This window comes from Rattus norvegicus, chromosome 4 (assembly GCF_036323735.1).
Source record: "Rattus norvegicus strain BN/NHsdMcwi chromosome 4, GRCr8, whole genome shotgun sequence".
Lineage (NCBI taxonomy): Eukaryota > Metazoa > Chordata > Mammalia > Rodentia > Muridae > Rattus > Rattus norvegicus.
This window is the reverse complement of record NC_086022.1, coordinates 7,246,269-7,265,812: the sequence shown is the minus strand read 5'-3', so window position 1 is coordinate 7,265,812 and position 19,544 is coordinate 7,246,269. Positions and strand designations below refer to the sequence as shown.

Sequence of the window (19,544 nt, the reverse complement as noted above, 5' to 3'; positions counted from 1 at the left end):
TCACTACAAATTATGTAATGCCTTCAAATAACAATTTCCATAGGACAGCTGCTCTAAGGATCTGGTCGGTTTTCTCAGTGAAATCTAGAAGCAGACTAAGCTTGTCCAGATCATTCCCAAATCATTTGATGGTCTACAAAGTAAAGGGCATGATTTACTGTCTTCATTCATCTCGTTCTGTAGTTGGGAGACAGAGAGAAGGAACCCGGGAAGAGAATAGGAGGTAGAAAGTGCTGAGAGAGAAGGGGTGGGAACTGTGATGAGAACCCTGGCCTCTTCTATCCCCTTAGGCCAGGTCTCCTACCCCTTACCCTAACAGCAGCCACATTAAAGCCCTCGTGTGCGTGTGTGTGTGTGTGTGTGTGTGTGTGTGTGTGTGTGTGTGTGTGTGTGTGTGTGTATTTCAAATTCCTGTTGTGGCCCAAGCACAACCAATTCTGCTCTCTTTTTATTTTTTGTCTCTTTTACCTCCAACTTAAACAATGTTCAGATGGTCGAAATTTGGAATTACTTGATAAATGTCAGATGTCAGACATTCTGAGCTGACCAAATACTTCCTTGCTCATCCATTAACCTGGCTGCTTGGTTGTTTGTGCAAATGCATTTAGAGATGTCAGTTCAAAAGAATCCCCTTTCAGAAGAAGTATACAGCTCTGTTGTGTTTGAGGCTCTTGAGGGCTGGAGCCATGATAAACCTCCTCCATTGATCTTTTTATTCTTCAGCCCAAGAAAGAGAATGCTATGCTAGACTCTTCCATTATTTCCCTTCCTCCTCTCCCATCCCCCTTCCATCCACCCTAGCCTCTTAAAACAGTCATTAGAGGCAAACAGAGGACCACACTTCTGCCTTTTAATTGGGTGTTTAACAGGACAGTGTTTGAAAGCAATTAATGGGGAAAAACATTTTTGTCCTGTTTTATCAATTGGTCTTCAGGAAAAAATGCTTACCAAGGTAGCGATTCTGTGTGAGTCAGGACACTGCTGTCCTTTTCAGTTTTTCCCATGTCACAATTTATTCATTTAATTCAGCTCTCCAAAATCACTGCCGTGCCAATTACCTCTGTGGGTAGAAAATGAGTTCGGCTCCTTCAGCTCCCCCTTCATCTGATGCCCTGCTTTTAGCTTTTCTTCTGGGCCTCAGTAATGTGCGAGATGAGAAAAAGGAAAGGGTCTTCAAAAGCACATGAAGTGGCCGGAATAGCTTCTTGGTACCTGTGAAGGGTCCCCTCGAAGCAGCTTAGGGGACAAAGGCAGGTTGCGTCTGGCTTGGGTTTATTTTGTCCACATGATCCATTTCACACGCACCCAGGCGCCTGATGAATGGGGGATTAGCACACGTTTTCATCTTATTGAAATGAGTGATTCAAAGCAAACAAATAGGACCAACTGGTTAGAATATGAAATTAAAGGTTCTCTAAGTCCCTTTGTGACCCTGCAAGTCACATTCATACTCAACTGAAAATTATGCAGATAGACACACAAACACCATGTGATGGCCTCCAGTTGGCTAGATGGGTTGGCTTGCTCATTGAAAAGGAGGAAAAAAAGATGTCTCTGATACAGAATCTGCTCTCCCTCACAGAAAGATGGTGTTGGCAACTCACCATCAGAAGGTAACTTAGTCCAATTGTATTCTTTGACACCACATTTAAGGTTTTCATTACTACCGGTTTTGTGTTGAACAAATGGAGGCTCATGCTGTTGATGATGTCATCAGTTTCATATCTGGGAACTTTGTTGGGCACAAAGATTTCATCCTGTCTGTTATGGACTGACTTGTTGTCCTGGAGTGGTCATCTCAAGGAATGATGACTCATAAATGTTCATGTCTTCTGCTGTCCTTTCCCCTGATGAGTTCTGCTTCTTTTCATACTTTCTGTATGCTCATGAGCCCTTTGTAATTTGCCTAATGTTGTCTTCCCACAGGGTTGAACTCTGAGTGTTTTTTATACTTGGGAGCAATATAAAATAGAACTGGGGATTACCTGCAACAGTTTCTTCAAGAGATACTTATTTCTGCTCTCTAGGAGCATGTGCTTTTAATACTTCCCTGTTCTGCTTCAGATTTTCAACTTAATTATATATTTTTTAAAGATTATTTTTGGGGAAAAATATTCTTTTGTATCATATTAGTGTTAGTAAGCTATCATTTGGTTAAAAAAATGTTAGAAGCTTTCCAAGATGACAACACACACACACACACACACACACACACACACACTCTTACAGCCACAGCCCCTGACTTTACTTTGTCTGCCAGCATGAAGCTTACTGTGGACTATTTCATTCAGTAGTTTAGTTTTAAACAGTCATATTCACATCTGTCTTTAATAACAACCTATTCATTTCTAAGCATGCTTCCCAAATGCATGCAGAATATGGGTCCAGCTTCCTCCCAACCCAATGCTCTCCAGCATGACTTCAATAAACAAAAACAAATGAAGGAGAAATGACAGCTCCTATTATGATTTTTATAGTCATTGCAATGAGAAATTATTCAGAGGAATACAATGTTATTGATTTATTCAAGACTACCCTTGAGTTCCTTAAAGATGCACAGCATGGAGTTACTGAGGAAACAAAGAATGAGAAGAAAATACTATTCTCCTTTTGGAAACTCATAACTCAGTGGCAGAGGAAAGACCTACAAGTTCAAATGTGTACCACACAGTTTTAGACTGCTGTGTTGACATTCAGCAGACAGGGGCCATCCAATGAGCAGATATAGGGTTCTCGTCATATGACCCGCAGAAATGCTTTCCGGGGGAAGACTGGGACTCCGCTGTGTCTTATGAGAACCCACAGGCAGAGTGATGGATGGAGGGGACTTAGGGAGTCAGATCTGCAATGGCTGAGCGGAGCCTGAGCGGTGTGAAGCACCTTTTCTATCTGAGTCCCTTCATCTCCAGGCAGCAGACGGGTCAGCATAGATCTTGTGGTGCAGTCTTCAGGGAGGGGAAAATTAAGCCAGTGTATGAGCATGGAGCTTGTGTTGGTGAAGGGAATCCCAGCTGAGATGCCAGGGCAGAGACTAGGGAAAATATAGATATATCAACAACTAACCTCCCAGGAAAGGGGCCCAGGAAACCCAGGCTGTGGATGTCAGACACTTAGTTAAATCCCAAGGACAGCAGGAAGGGGGATTCATGTGGGCAAGTATCGAGTAGAGTGTGGATGTGGGAGGATGTGTCCAAGGACTGGTGCTGTCTTTCCCCATCAACTCGGGTTCACACAGCCCCCAGTGCCTCCTCATTTGCCCTCCATCCCACACCCACAGTTAATTCAAGTGTTTGGCTTGGCACTCATATTACACATTACATAATTCCCTTACATTCAGTGAGCGGTATGTCTTCCTTTTATCTTTGGGGAAAGTACTGCATTAGGCGATAGACTTGAGGAAATGGGGTGAGTTTAAGAAGGGAATTCATTGGGCACAAAAGCACACAGCATCAGCTCTGTTCTTCTTGCTTCAGCAGTCAGAGATCTATGGAAACAGAGGGATCAACAATAAATACAGCAGGTGCTGTAAATTCCCAAGGTGCTGCAAAGCAAGAAAAAAAATTACAGTAAATAGAAGGACTCTTCCCACAACAGCCTGTTTTAATAAATATATCTAATGGGGAGAGATAAAACACATAATTACATCTTTGAAAAGAAATCTACACAGTAAGGATTTCAAATGTCCATACCACTGTAAAAAGGAATTTGGGAAATTGTATGTGTGGAGACCAGAGTTTGCATCACCAGAACCCACAGAAATGCCAAGTGGGTGTGACAGCCTAGTTATAATATCAGAGTTCTGGAGACAAAGGAGGGATCACCAAAGCAAGTTAGCTAGCTTTGTGTTCAAGGACAGACCAGGCCTCAGAGGAATTCAGACATCTTATATCAACTTTCTAGTCTCCACATGCATGCACACATGTGAATATGCATACACACAGTGTACACACACACACACACACACACACACACACACACACACACACAGTAGTGTGTTGTCATTACCCACTATCCAGAAACTACTGAAGACTGATTAAAGCATTACTTATCTTAAGTACTGTTGACCTATTTTATTCAAGGCTGTCTTCCATACTGCTAGGATACTCTGTGAGGGAACAGGGCACCACTGACATTGGGAGCTCCCTCGTACAGGGCAAAAAACTGTCCACAGTGATATTATTCTCCAGGCCATAAGCTAGAACCTCAAGCTGTAGATCCACAAAGGAAAAGATATTTCCTAGCAGGTGGAGGGAAGTGTAGGATTCTCCAGGCCAGCCTGAAGCTGACCCTGGAGTTAATTTAAAGTCCTCGGTGTTTGAAAGTGACTGTCTATCATCCACTTGTTTTAAAGCCAGGCCAAATCCTGAAAGCTGACCTGCATGCTTTCTTGTTTTGTCTGCTGGGCCATTGTTTCTGTCAATATCAGACAGGGAGAGATGCTTTGTAGGAGTGAGGAGGAAGTGTGGGCCTTCCTAAAACCATCAGTGAGCAATTAGTACTCGGGTCACGTGCTGGGTCCCAGGTGACCTTTGTGATGACTTGTTAACGTACATGTGGTAGGCCTAGAACCACCCAGGAGACACCTTTGGGCATGTCTGTGAGGACCTTTCCAGCAGTTTAACTGAGAAGAGCAGACATACCCCAAATGTAGAAGGCACTATCTGTAGACTGAGGGCTAGGGTTGCATAGAATATCAGATTCATCTCCCTCCTTCTTGTCTGTGGACATGGGGTCACCAGCCGCTCCACACTCCGGCTGTTCCATTTCCTACCTTTCCCGCGTCAGTATCCCAGCCTCCCATGATATCCTATCCCTGCAAACCCTAAGACCAAATAAACTTTCTGTCTGTTAATTTGTCAAAACTACAAGAAACAAAACTCCCACATTATGAAGAGAGGAGTGATATTAGAGGCAAAAGTTTCAAACTCAGTGGTGAGGGTGAGTCTCCACAAGGGTGGGTGCATGCAGGCAAGGTCAACCGTGCTGCAATAGGTGGGGTGTGTACGCTAGCAAGTTTTGTAGCTAGATTTTTATAGCACTTTTACATTTGTAATTCATAAAGTATGTGAGCTACCTCTTGCTACAACTCTCGATGTGTAAGGCCAGAATCTGGATATTAAAGCCAAGGTCCTTTAAATACATAGCATTATCTAACACAGACGTCCTCACAGGTTACAACAAAGAGCTGAAGGTAGAGGTGGCTGGAAGGAGACTCCACTCCACAGAGTTGTGGGAGTTACCAGGAAAGGACTGTATTATAACTTTAAAGAGCGAATTATAGGCGCAGGAAGTGGGGGCGGGTACAATGTGATATAAAGAGGTCAGAAGACCCAGCTACAGAGGAACCCTGTGGGGATGTCTCTATGTTAGATCTGCTATGCACATGGCTCCCAGGACCACAGACCGAGACGTGGCCCTTGGGTCTTGGTAGCAGCACAGACAACTCCCATCAACATGGCCTCAGGAGGCTGCACAGCTCACAGACATTAACATGGCCTCATGCAGAGTGGTACAGACCACAGACATCCACAGGGACATGAGCCACAGATATCTCCCAGTCACATCAGGACCACAGACCACTCACATCAACATGTCCCTCAGCAGCAGCATGGCACACAGACGCTCATTGTTTGCTCACCACCTCAAGATCTGGAGGGAACTCCCATTAAACCCACTGAACTAATTACTCTTTCCCTTGGCTTTCTAGAATTCTACTTCTTTGTAGTTTTCTCTCATCTTCCAGTTGCTTGAGGTGCCTCTGTCTTTTAAAAAGAATTTAAAATTTTTTTACATGTATGTATGTATGTATGTATGTATGTAAATGTACCACATGTATGTTAGCACAAGTGAAAGCCAGAAACAGGGCATTGGATTCCTTGGAACTAGAATTCCACGTATGTGAATCTTGAGAGTGTGAGGAACCACACACAGGGACTCTCCAAGAGCAGCAAGCGCTCTTAACTCTAGAGCCACTTCTCTAGCCTGCTCCTCTGCTTTGAACAGCTTTGAACATCTGTGTGTCTGTATTCCCCAGTCCTTTCTCCTGCCCTGTCAGACCTGCTGAATCCTTCCAGGGCATTTCTCCATCTCAAACATGACAAACTTCATGTCAGACATACTAACATTGGTGTTCTTCTAGCTCTGGTGTCCCTCCTTGGTTTTGAGGACCTTTGGAAAGTGACTTTGATGTCCCTGCTGTACTGTTGTGCCATCCCATGGGGGTTAGAGCTGACTGGTTGCTCTCATCACCGGGCCTCATCCCTTGCAGTTCTGCTCACCTCTACTGACAAGCACATACTGAGCATCCCCTTGTCAGGTACTGTTCCTGCGTTTCTCCATACAGCCTGGCCTCAAACTCACTGTGTAGTTAACATGGCTTTTAACTTCTAGTCTTTCATCCTCTATTCTCCGAGTTTTAGAATTATAAATATGTCATATCACTCTCAGTCTATGTAGTGCTAGGAATCAAACTCAGCATGCCATGCAGGCTGGGCAAGCACCTACTAACTGAGCTGCATCCCCAGCTTGTTTTGATGTCTGTGAGTCCTCTTGAACTTGTGGACAGGTATCTGACAGGTAACTCCTCACAAACACCTCGGTTCTAGTCCGTTCTTTGTCCATCTGGTTTGCTTGGGGTCAGATGACCTGGCTTATACTGGACAAGGAGCAGGAGAGGCTTCAAGGATGGACTAACACAAGGTTACTCAAGTATTAATTGCTATGCCTATCACTAATCTCTAGCTGTCTCCAGATGCATTCCTCTGGCTGGCTGTGTGGTTTTCTTGGCACCATGGTCTAGAATTCAGAGCAAGGAAAGAGAAATGGATATAATTGCAAAAATATCCCTTCTGCATGTATTGCCCCCATACCTTCAGGTCTGGCTGCCACCTTGTCTGACTTTGACACTATCTGCCCGATAAGGTTGGCTGGCATTGACCACCGAGGACCTGCTTACCATTACCCTTATCTCACCCTTTTCCCTAGCACTGGCTTTGGGCAGAAGGCCCAGGCGACCCCATTTGCCCTTCTCATCCAGACTTACTTTTTTCTCTTGCACATAACTTAATTATTTAACTGCATGACTCTCTTGAAATGTAACTCTAAACTTTTATTCATGATCTGACTCCAATTGGCAATCAACGAGTAGAAAATGTTCCAATTAGAAAAATCAAATTAATTCTTTTTTTAAATAAGGAAGAAAACTACTTATTCTATACTCCTGGGAAGCAGAAATTAGGTAGAAATCTTAAAATGAAAGGAACAATTATATCTCCTTCATTTAGATCATTCTCTCTTACCCTCTCTTTTCCTACTGTGCACCCTGTTCCCCAAAGCCACAGACCATCCTGGGGGAGGAATCAATCCGCATGTAACATACCCATCAATGTTCTTCCATAGCTCCTTCCCTGAGTGGCCATAGTCTAGAGCATCAACTCCATGAAGTCAGGAAACTGGAGTTCAGATGATCACAGAGGATGCCACCCGGTCTGACTGGAGAGGTAGAGATGGAGGCACACACCCCTGCTTCCTGCTTTCTGGTGTCTGTTTGTGCCTCCCTGTGAATGGGCTTTCCTTTATAGGGTGCCATTTTTTTTTAAACCGTGGGTGATAAAACCATTTGAGATTCTCAAGTGACAAGCAGTAGAGAGCTGTAATTATCTCAATCAGGCTATCACATGACACAAAAACCATCTTTTCAACTTCACAACTGTATTCAAAAACAGAATTCTCATTCAGGCACGGTGGCACACCTGTGATCCCAGCACAAGAGAGGCTGAGGCAGAAGAGTCATTAAGAGTTTGCGCCTAGCATGGGCTACAAGGGAGTAGGTGCCAGGTCAGCTTGGGCTGCAGTGTGAGAAGCATGGAGAGGAGGGAAGAGAGGATGAGGGAGCACTGAGTAGAGTCACAATCCCTGTCCTAGAATGTTAGGTCATAGCTCATTGTAATAATGCTCCTGTTCCCCCATTCTCACTGGACTCATTTCTGCAGCCTTCTGATAGCATTGGTCTCAGATCAAAAACAATCATAAACATCACCATTTTGGTGAACTTCTGTGAACTCATTTTGGCTTAGCTGCCAATGATGCTGTCTCATCTAAGTACCTGATGACTTAGCATATAGAACTAACACACTCAACTGCACCTTAAACCACCAGAAATCCTGAACAATGAATTGAAAATGGCTATTGAGTATCTGAGCTACAGGGGACTTTGGAGACATGGGAAGCTAGACGCTCAATATTCCTCTTCTTTCAAGGCTAGGGAAAGGTATTGAGCCAGCACAGGGATCCCAGAGTCGTAAATATAAACGGCAGGAGCTGAACTTATCGGGATCACAACAACCTGAGGTAACTTGGAGAGGAAGAAATAACACTTGGAGAGAAGAGAGAAGGAGGAGAGACAAACAATTAGGGAATACAATGTCTGACTCCTAAATACAGTTAGCAGAAAGACATTTTCCTGTAAGGCACTTCTGGTAAAGGTTCCATGCAGATGGGCTGCCCACAGGTGGGCCTCCTGATTCTCATGGGCTGTGACGCTCAAGGGAGCTTAGCATAGAAACGCAGGTGGACAATGGGTCCAGAAACACCACTTTTAACTTACTTGGTACTCTAAACCCCACAAAAATGTTTCCAGTCCTGAATCCTGACCCTGCTGAGGCATGGATCTAGAGGCTCCATGACACTTTTACTGTTTCCCTGCTTTTTGAAGGCTATGTCTAGAAACCCCATGGCATGTCCAACCTCCTTTGATCTCCACTGAGCTCTAGCAGGCAAGCAAGGACTTGGTCCAAACTAAGCTTAACCAGTCTTAGAGCTGGAGTGCAAGCCCCTTTCCCTTTTACCATACTGACTTTCTGTAATAACAATACATTTTGGGCGATTCTAGTCTCCATCATCACTAAGCCTTTCAGTGTTACCTTCCACCTTCCTTCAATCTACTGCTTGCTGGCCTCTCCCCTTGATTACAATAGGATTCCCTTATGTGACACCAGGATTTGCTGAGGAATCTGGTGTTTGATCTTGCTTGATTATGGCAGAATATTAGACCATTGAACAGCAGGAAAAATTACCCTCCTTGAGATATACATGTCCAAGAATCTGTGGTTCTGTTGGGTCACAGGAAAAGAGGTTCACAACAAAAAGGCAAATTAGCAAAAGGGGTTATGGCTATTTATTAGAGAACCATACACAAAGCAGAATGTTCTGGATTGCCAAGTGGGCCCAATGCTAACAGCATAGAGTATCAAGAAACATGGTGGCCTGCATAGTGTAGAGATGATGTCTAGGACACAACTGCTTCCTCATATATTGAGGGGCCAAGAACTCATCTTGCCTTTCTAGAATATCAGTGGAAACTCTTCTTGCAGGTGGCAAACAATGCAAGACTTTATCTCTATATAAAAGAGCAAGCAATGTTAGAACATCCACATGGGTAAACCATTGAAATGCTTCTCCTAAGCAGAAATTCCATTGAGTGAGGACATTATGGAAGTAAAAACATGCACAGAAGGAAAATAAGCACCAGCAGGGGTGTCAAGCCCAGCAGGGACAGAAGGAGGCCACTGATATGAGGATCTACACATTATGATACAGATGAGGTGTAGATGGGCCATAGAAACAACACTGAGCACAAGGGCAAACACAAACAGGAAAAATAAAAAATGATAATGTGCTAAATTAATACAAAGAATACATTAAAAAAGAAAGACTGAGAAGAGTGAAGGGGAGTTGAATGAGAACCAACAAGATGGAGGACTAGAACATACAGGAGGAGTCACTGCATAAAGTATAAAATGTCCACCACTCAATGGAATACTGAGGACAGAAGTAAGCCCTAATATAGATAGCATTCAATAAGGAGACCATTCAATAAGGAGAAGTCAGCCTTTAACAAAAGGTGATGGAAAACCAGAGATCAACACACTGAAGAGGAAACTCAGCTTTCATTCCATGCACTGAATAAACCCTAACTTGAATGGGACACAGTATGAATATCTGAATGAGAACAATGAGACAGAAGGGCCTGGTGAAAACCTTCACAGCACCGAGTTTGTTAATAACTTCTTGGATACCACACCAAGAGCACCAATTAAAAGAAAAAGTGGGTAAGTTAGAATCCATCAAAGGTAAAATCCTTCATGCATTAAAGGATAGCCAACAGAGTCAGAGGAAACATTTACAAATTATACATCTGTCAAGATATTAATATCCAGAATAAGTAAAGAATCATATAGCATAATAATAATAATAATAATAATAATAATCCTCTCAGTTTACAAGTAGGCAAAGGATTTCAATGGACATTTCTCTAAAGATACACAAACAGCTTATAAAGATATAGTTAATCATCAGAGCAATGCAAATCTAAAATCACATGAGATCTACTTTATAGTTGTTAGAACACTAGCATAGCCAGTGCTAACATAACAATCTGTAATGGGAAAAACTGAGGAGATGTTGAGGTTGCTGTTAGACAGTGAAAAGGTGTAGCCTCTGCAGGCAACAGCTCATCTACTCCCTGGGAAGCTAAGCATGGGATTTCTACTTGAATCTACAGTCACCCTTCTGTGTATACTCCCACGCCTGAAGGCAGTGATACAAGTAGATATTTGCCTACTGACGTTCATATCAGCCAAGCAAATAACACCAATCAAGAGATGGAGAGATGCCCAGAATGCAGCGTGCCTACACAATGTCACTAGCATTGCTTCCTCAGCTATGGAAAAGGCCATCCCAATATGTGACTTTCCCAATGCCTCTTGCTACTTTACAGTCAGAAAAAGAGACAGATGTATGACTTCAACCCAGAGGGCTTCTGTGATCTTAGGAAATAATGTTCTGTGCTGTGTATTGCTGCTCATCTCATCACCTTTGCCACTCTAGTGGCTGGAAGTAGGTAATGAGCCCTACCTACCATCAAGAGGTGAGCTCCAGAAGGAGAAATCACAGGTCTGAATGAGAATCTCTGCCTTACCAGGGACATTAGTGATGCATGACCAATCATGAAGAGCACAGAGAAGCCTCAAGTGTCTGGATCTGTGAACAGAGCTTCAGTACAGTCAAGGCAAGGACCAGTGAGATGGTTCAGCAGGTAGGAACAGTTGCTGCACAAGGCTGATGACCTGAGCTTGATCCCAGGAACCCATAGTAGAAGGAGAAGAACAGACTTCTGAAATTTGTCCACGGGGAGGGATCCTGTGAAATATGTCCCCTGGACATGGATGGTTGCTACACTCAGGAAATCACAGGAACTACACAAGATCAAGTTAGCTAAAATTCCAAGATGGAAACATGATGGGTTGTGGCAAATTCTGAGTCTCCACTTCTAGCTGAGGAACTCTTAGTAGTTAATGGCATCTGGGGTCCAGAGAGCCATTTTTCTTTAGAAGTTGTGGCCATCGGTGGGTTCTCCATGTCCCAATGGATTACTCCATGTCCATGTACATATAGACAGCACTAATCAGAATCGGGGGGGTAAAAATAAATGAACAAATAAATAAATGAAGTAATGAGGTTGTAAGGGTGATTACTGGGAGTCTTCAAGCAATTGGACATAGGAGTGAGAGGTGGATATGATCAAGATACATTACACACATGCTTGAGCTTTCAAAGAGAAAATAAAAATCAAAATAAATAGATTTCAAGTAGATGATCTTAAACTAAAAAACAGAGCAAAATTATTAATAATGAAATACAAAGTGGAAAATAGGAAAACAATAGAGATTAGTATAGGAAACAATAAAAATAAACTGGTCCCTTGATAAAAATCAACAAAATTGGGAATCCTGTAAAACAGGGGCAGGACTGCTGCATAGATCCAGGCGGGAATGAGAGGTGGGCAGCACTGAGAGCCCACGGGAACCAATCAGGTAACAGCAAAATCACATAGTTTATGCCAATCACTTGACACTCGGTATGAACTAGACGAATCTAGTTGAATCTCTTGAAAGATGCTCCTCAATCTTGCTGGACTGAATTAATGATTTGAGTCCCTTAAAATCTAAAGAAATAAAGTTTTCAAGGGAACCCTGTCCACAGTGAACATGGTCAAAAGCTCTCCCACTCTGAATTCTTCAAACATCTTGAAGGAAATGAGAGCAAACATCAGGGGACTGAAGAGGATGCTTCTTTTTACTCACTGAGTGAAGACATTTATTTGTCTTTCCAGGCAAAATAGAGCTCAAATCACTACCTGAAGCCAACAACACAGAGGCTTATGCAAAATGTCAGTTTATACAAAGTACAATGTTGCTTTACTTTTTTAAAACCTGATGTGAGCTGGTGTGGTGAACATCTGTTAACCCAGCACTTAACACTTGGGACCACTAAGTTCAAGGCCAGCCTGAACTATATGGCAAGGAACTGTCTCCTCCCATCCTATCCCACAAAAAAAGGGGGCATTTGTAATTCATCTAATTAACAGACTAAAAGCCAAACTATATGATTATCTCACAGAAAAAGCATCTGACAAAATTTAACAATCATTCATGATTAAAAATCAAACACATCAAAGTAGGGAGAATGAACCTCTTCAAGCTGATAAGGGCATTTGTGAAGAACCTTGAGCTGACATCAGACTTAATGTGACAAGCTAAACGCATCCTCTGAATTCAGAAGCAAAGCACTGATGACTGAAGTCTGCTCTCTCTGGTCTGCACAGCCTTGACAATTAACTAGAAAAAGAAGTTTTAAAATTGGAATCAGAAAATTGGGAATTAATCAGAATTTACCACCATACAACATAATCCTCTTCCAAAACATTCCATGGACTCTAACACTACAAAGACAGTGGCACAGTATGAGCTGTGTGCTTCGTTGGTAAATTCTGCTAACCCTGCCCCATCTCTACAGTTGGAGTCCCAAGCCCAGTACCTCAGCATCTAGCTGCATTTGGAAAAGGGGACTTTAAAAGTCAACTATGCTGAAATGAGTTCTTTAGTGTGGGCCCTAATCTAATCTGATCACGATGGATTTTAACACAGACATGCATAGAAGAAGGGTTTCATCAAGACAGAGGACAAAGAGGACTGTCACCTGCCCCACCACACCTTGAACTTGGATGTCTCTGGTTTCTGTGGGCTAAGCCACCTTGTATCTTTCTGTTATGGGGGGCTCTAGCAAGCAAGCCAATGGGGCTGCACATTTGTCTCTTTCTATTCTAGATACTCACAAGGAAGCTTTCTCTCCCCTGAACCATAACTAGAGGAAGAAAACCAACATCTCTGACCTCCATACATACTCTGTATTCTGGATATCAAAATGGGAATACTTAAGAGATATGATCACAGTTTCGACAGCATGGTTGAGCTATAAAATTGACACTCAAATCTACACATGTAAAATGCACAAGATGATGAATTTCCTGTGCATCCAAGTCTGTGGGTTTTGGGAATAGAATTCAGGTCACCAGCCTTGTACGGCAAGGCTTTACTCTTTGCATCAACTTTCCAGCCCTGACTTTGCTCAGCTCTTGAATTAATCATTTCTCCAAGGTCCCCATTTCCTTTTATTGCAGACTGGTGTTAAAGACCAAGATGTGGGCCTGGGGTGTTCACTACTTAGGGATATTGGAATCTCATTGCAGAAAATGCTGGAGAACATATTTGATAAAACTCAAGCACTAATACACATGTACAGCTAGCCAGCCAACTATCCCACCATGCACATTAATAACCAAGTTAACACTCTTGTCTTCCATTCCGTTAGGAAGCTACTGCAGACTTTTATGGGAAGAAGTTCACTCTGAAGCCACTCTATGAACAACATCAATAGAGTACCTAGGCCCTAATACCATGGTCCTATGAAAAGAGAAGGCTCAGGAGGTCAACTCCCCTGCTGCCATTCCTCTATGTCCACAGAGCACAGGCTGCCCTTTCTCACCCTTTCTCAAGGAAAAGAGCCTGCTGTCCCTCAAGTTCATAAATGTGCCTGGGGAGAAAAATCCCAACCCTTGGGGAACATCCACTACAGGCAGTAAGAGCCATGGATGGAGGCTATAAAAAAGGGCTTAGGAAAAAGATTGCTGAACCCTAGCACCTCTATGAAAGCTGAGTGAAGTAGTATAGACCTGCTATCTTGAAACTAGGGAAACAGACAAAACAATTGCTGTGCTCACTGGTCAGCCAGTATACCCAGATTAGTGAGCTCCAGGTTTAATGAGAAACTCAATCTCAAAAAATAAAGTTGAGAGAGATTGAAGAAAACACCCAATGTTAACCTCTAATCTCCATATTAACACACAAGTACACATGCACTCACATACACATGTGCACACACCTGCACTCACACAGAGAGAGGAGGCTAGGGGAAAAAGAGAGACACAGACACAAAAGCAGACAAAAAGAGGAAGCACAGAGACAGAGAGACACACAGAGAAACATGCATACAGGAAGAACTGGGGCAGGAGGGCAGGCATAGCATGGATTTTCTAACTGAAAGAGTGGCCTTCAGCATTAACTACAAAGCTGAATGCTACAATGAACTGAGCACATAGCACCAACTCTCTGTAAGCCCCTGGGAAACAAGAAACCCCAGTCCTGTGGTCTTTGGGGAGTCTCTGCAAGGAGGAAGGCAAGACTGAAGCCATGTAGTTAGGCTCTAGTGAGTGCACCTCTCTGCCAAGGTCAAGCACTAAGTCCTCTGTGAGTGCTGAAGTCTCACTTCTTGACATCCTTGCTCCTATCACGACACTACTCCAAGGACTTCCAGACCCTGTGCCCTTGGTAAGTGCTGCTATTCATCTCTCTAAGAAGTGGTCTCAGGGGTCCCCAAAGTAGGAGTGTCACTCTCAGCCATTGTGCTCAGGCCGTGTCTTACAGACCCTGCTACTCTTACCCAGAGCATGCCAGAACAGAACCAGAAGATGGTAGCCAGACCCAGCATGGCATACAACCTAGTGAATGGGTCTCCTTAGAGCTGACACTGCTGAGAGAACAAAAGGAGGAGAAAGTGGGACCACTGCAGTCATTACACTATCCCTCCTTAGAGGACCAAAGTTGGAGAGTGTGGGGGCATCTCTCAACATGAGCTAGCATGAAGCACCAAGGGAGAATGGGGTTTCACTGGGAAGTTTCAGAGGGGTTTTATGGGAAGAACACCATGGATTAAAGAGGACCTAGCTTCTGACCTCGACCTGCCTCTGATCACCAAGAAAATTGGAACATTTGTCAGATCACATTTGAATTCACACAACCTTGACGGTGCTGCGTACTGACAGTGTAGCAGCCATGCGTGCCCCTGTGGTACTCGGTGATTTATTTTTATTTACCCATTTAGTTAGCTCACCCATTTGTTATTCAGTGGTCACAGACCACTTGAGAGTGTGATGAAGGCCAGTAACCCTCCCTGCAGGTTGCCCATGTGCACCCAGTCACTATGAGAATCCCTAACAGACAAGATCCTCACTGGGGCCTCTCTCTCCTAACACGTTTGTGTCTGTCATTTTATCTTGCCCTTGTCTTAAAATAAAATAAGCATTCAGCAATTGAAACCTAACATTCTAGCTAAATTCAAGGTCCTCAAATCCAATAGAAGGAAACACTACTTATTGTAATATAGAGAACATAGCCACTGGGCTTAAAGGAAGAGACAGGTCGGGCCTGTAAGGAGGAGCTTCCATTCGATTAATTCTCCAGCTGAAAATCATTCAGAATAGAAAAGTTTTTGGAACAATAAATATGGTAAAGAGAAGCCCAACCAGGAGCCAGCAGACATCTTTCCTTGGAACTCCAGAACTGGGGCTAAGCTGGGTGTAATCACATGCAAAGTGGAGGACACACTGGAGGCTGAGGGTTGAGCCCCAGGAGTCCAGGGCCCAGCCCCCCATGGCAGCCCAGCACGGGGCCTCCAGGGGAGGGCTGTGAGGTCTCATTAACACCCCAGAGGAAGAGGGTGGATTACAGGGTGGCCAGATGAATTCAAAGGCGGATGATGATGGATTCCCCTCATATCGGAGCAATCAGCATAATTTATTTCCAAATCAGCAGAGTGGTGCAGAGGCAGGCACGCCTGACGCGTGGGCAGCCGGTGTGACAGAAATTGTTTTTTAAGTAGTTGCCCTCTGAAAATATTACCCTCTGGCTGACACCCAGTATAATAAGGCCTTGATTATCTGTCAGGCCTGTAAAATCAGAAGTCCTTATCCGGGACATGTGACCAAAGTGTGCTGTTTGCTCTGAGCAGCTCTTTGTTCTTACTCTCAGTACCATTTCCTGGGCCCTGTCCAATGCCCAATCCTGTCATCCCACTGGTACTGTGCAGACAGGTGAATGCCACATACAGGTAGCAAGAGAACTCAGCACCTGGAGGCAGAGGGGACAAGGCAGGGTCAACAACAGGGGTACAGGCTTTCTCTGCCATCCCACCTCCTTCAGTGCTAGGAATCAGAGACTGAAGGGATGTGCTGATGGCCCTGGTGTCCTTGTTCCTTTCCCACTGTTCCTTCCCAGTTACTTGTGGGAACTCAAGTAGCAAGATTGGAAATTGCTTTCCTCTTGGGAGACATGTTGTCTTGCATAGACAAAAGTTGGATTAAGGAGGTATCACACTCATAGGAGCCACGTGCCTTCTAGACTGAGATGTCTCTTGAATGACCAGCTGTCCCTGAGGTGTCCCTGAGATGTTTAGCATCTGAGCCATCATCTCCAACGTTTGCATACTGTCCTATCTGTACAGCAAGTCACCTGTGGGCAGATCTGTGGTGACATTAAAATGCCTGTCCTAAGTGGCTAGGGGGATGGCTCAGTGAATAACAGCATTTACTGCTTCAGGATGAGGTCCTGAGTTTGCATCTCCAGTGCCTATGTAAAAAAGATGGCTATGGCTGTGGACACCTGACATTCTAGTGTGGGAAAGAGCAAATACATGGGAAGTGTCAGAAGGACACCGAAGCTTGCTGGAGAGTCAAGCTGACCCCAGACAGAGTTTAAGATCCAATGTCTAAACTGAATAAGGAGAATAGTAGAGGAGACATTGATGTTCTCCTCTGGTTTTTCACATGTACACATGTACATACACACACACACACACATACACAAAGAGAGACAGAGAGAGACAGACAGACAGACACAGACACAGACAGAGAAAGAAACACAGACACAGAGACAAAGACAGAAGCAGAGAGAGAGAGAGAGAGAGAGAGAGAGAGAGAGAGAGAGAGAGAGAAAGAGAGAGAGACAGAGAGAGAGAGAGAGCATGAATGCTGGTCCACAGTCCTCATTCTGATACCCTCTGGTCTCCTCAGGGTCCCTCCTTTTCCACAAAAGGAGAATCCATGTATTCATTTCTTCTTATAGGGTTCATGCTTACATTACCCATGGGTCGTAGAGAGCTAAGAGGGTGAGTCAATAACAGATTCTGCCATAGGGAAACCTCAGTGCACTTAGGGGAACAGTGCACACCTCCGTAATCTCAACACTGAGTTGGCAAAGGAGGAAGATGGTGCTCTCCAGGCCAGGATGGACTACACTGGGAGACCCTGTCTCCAAAGAGTCAGGCTAGGGAGTGCAGATTAGTTGGGGAAGATCCAAGTGCATGAAAGGTGGAGGTCCACATGCTGGCATTTGTGAGGCATTGTTGGAGTCTCTTTATGTTGACACATTGAGCTATAGTATTTGCACGTGGACTTCACTCTTCACTGAGCTTTGGCACCAAATTAGGCAGAAAGGCTGAAAACTTTTCCTGGCAGCAAAAGGGAAGGGGAAATATGTACAGACCATGACTTTAAAATTCTGTTGTTCTCTCTCTGACTCTCCTCCGTTCTTCCTCCTTCCTCTCTCTCTCTCTCTCTCTCTCTCTCTCTCTCTCTCTCTCTCTCTCTCTCTCTCCCTCTCCTGGCTTGACACAATAAAAAATAAAATAAAATAAAATTCTGTTGTTCCCAAACCCATATTGGTACCCGAGGACATCATCATTTGCACAAATGAAGCCCTGTTGGTGGGCCCGACTCAGGAAAAGGACTGTGGTGTGTAGAACACTGAGTGGATCCATAGCCACTTTCCACCTAGATGTAGTAAAGCCCTGAATAGCAGTGGGTCTCCAGTCTGAAGCCACAGCAACCATGTGTCCTGCCCAAAACTATTAAGGTGGGGTCCTCGCCTCTTTGGAGCATGCTCACTGCTGAATGAACCAAAAATTCAAACTGCTGAGTCTCTAGTCATGGTCCAGTGTCCTCCTGCAGACAAGTGGAGGGGTAGAGTCAACATAGGGCACTGCAGTGACCAGACAGAGTCAGCACAGGGCACTGTGCAGTGACAGGGCAGAGTCAGCACTGGACACAGAGCAGTGACAGGGCAGAGTCAGCACAGGGCACTGACAGTGACCAGACAGAGTCAACATAGGGCACTGCAGTGACCAGACAGAGTCAGCACAGGGCACTGACAGTGACAGGGCAGGGTCAGCACAGGGCACTGCAGTGACCAGACAGAGTCAGCACAGGGCACTGAAAGTGACAGGGCAGAGTCAGCACTGGACACTGTGTAGTGACCAGACAGAGTCAGCACACAGCACTGTGCAGTGACCAGACAGAGTCAGCACACAGCACTGTGCAGTGACAGGGCAGAGTCAGCACAGGGCACTGCAGTGACAGGGCAGAGTCAGCATAGGGCACTGCAGTGACAGGGCTGAAATACCCTCTTCAGTGGCAATGTTGTTCCGTGCTGCAGACATGAGAGGTGACAGGGGCCACTTGCCAAGTGACCTACCCTCAGCACCGATAGGGAAAGCTGCAGTATCTTCCCTGCTTTAGTGAGGTGTTGCTGATAAGTAGAAGTTGTCATCCCTAACCTTCCTAACACTGTTAAGACACTGTGGAGGGAGACAGATCAGTGAAATTTTGTATTCTCACCTCACACAGTCAGCTCAAGGAGAACTGTTAGGGTGTATAGATTTTGTGTCCTACCCCAGTGCAGCATTTTAGTGACATACACCATGCTGTGCACTAGACACTCAGGTCCTGTTCATCCTGTACAGAGACTCTGTGCGTTTGAACAGACACCTTCCCTATAACGAGCATTCTGCTCTGAGCTGCTGTGAATTCTCTTGGATGCCACACGTGTGTCCTCCGAGTTGACCCATATGGTCAGTGCAGCCAGGCTTCCTTGGTTTTTAAAGGATGAATGTTATACACTTAAGTCTCATGTTGTTGTTTTACTTTGTTTTTTTCCACTCATTCATTCAGTTGTTTTCATATCTTACGCTGTGATGCTTGGTGCTGTAATAAACATGGAGTGGACGGTCTCCTTGACATGACTGGTCTGTCTCCTTCCAGTGTGTACAGGAAATGGGATTCCTGGGACTTCTGCTTGCCATTACTGCAGAGCCTACTTGCTGTTGTTGCCAGCACAGTACCCAGGAACTCTTTTTATTCCCACATTATCTTGGTGACAGTCATTCTGACTGCAGTGAAGTGACACTATCCTGTGGTCTGACTTGCATTTCCCAGATGATTAGTGGTGTTGAACTTTGTTCCTTAGACCTGTTGGCCATTTGTATGTCTTCTTTGGAGCAACATATATTCAAGTCCTTTGCCCATTCTTTAGAAT

General features: G+C 44.4%; 1 long non-coding RNA gene across 3 annotated transcripts in view; it reads right to left on the bottom strand.

Moving 5' to 3' along the window:
- Positions 1-2,459: 2,459 nt before the first annotated feature.
- LOC102550082 (uncharacterized) overlaps positions 2,460-19,544 on the bottom strand; it is a 66,735-nt gene continuing 49,650 nt past the window's right edge. For 2 of the 3 annotated variants that reach the window (XR_010066037.1, XR_010066040.1), the window contains one exon: positions 2,460-3,541. This is a non-coding gene — a long non-coding RNA (uncharacterized LOC102550082). The remainder of the gene's footprint in view (positions 3,542-19,544) is intronic. The other variant, XR_010066038.1, reaches the window with a different exon arrangement.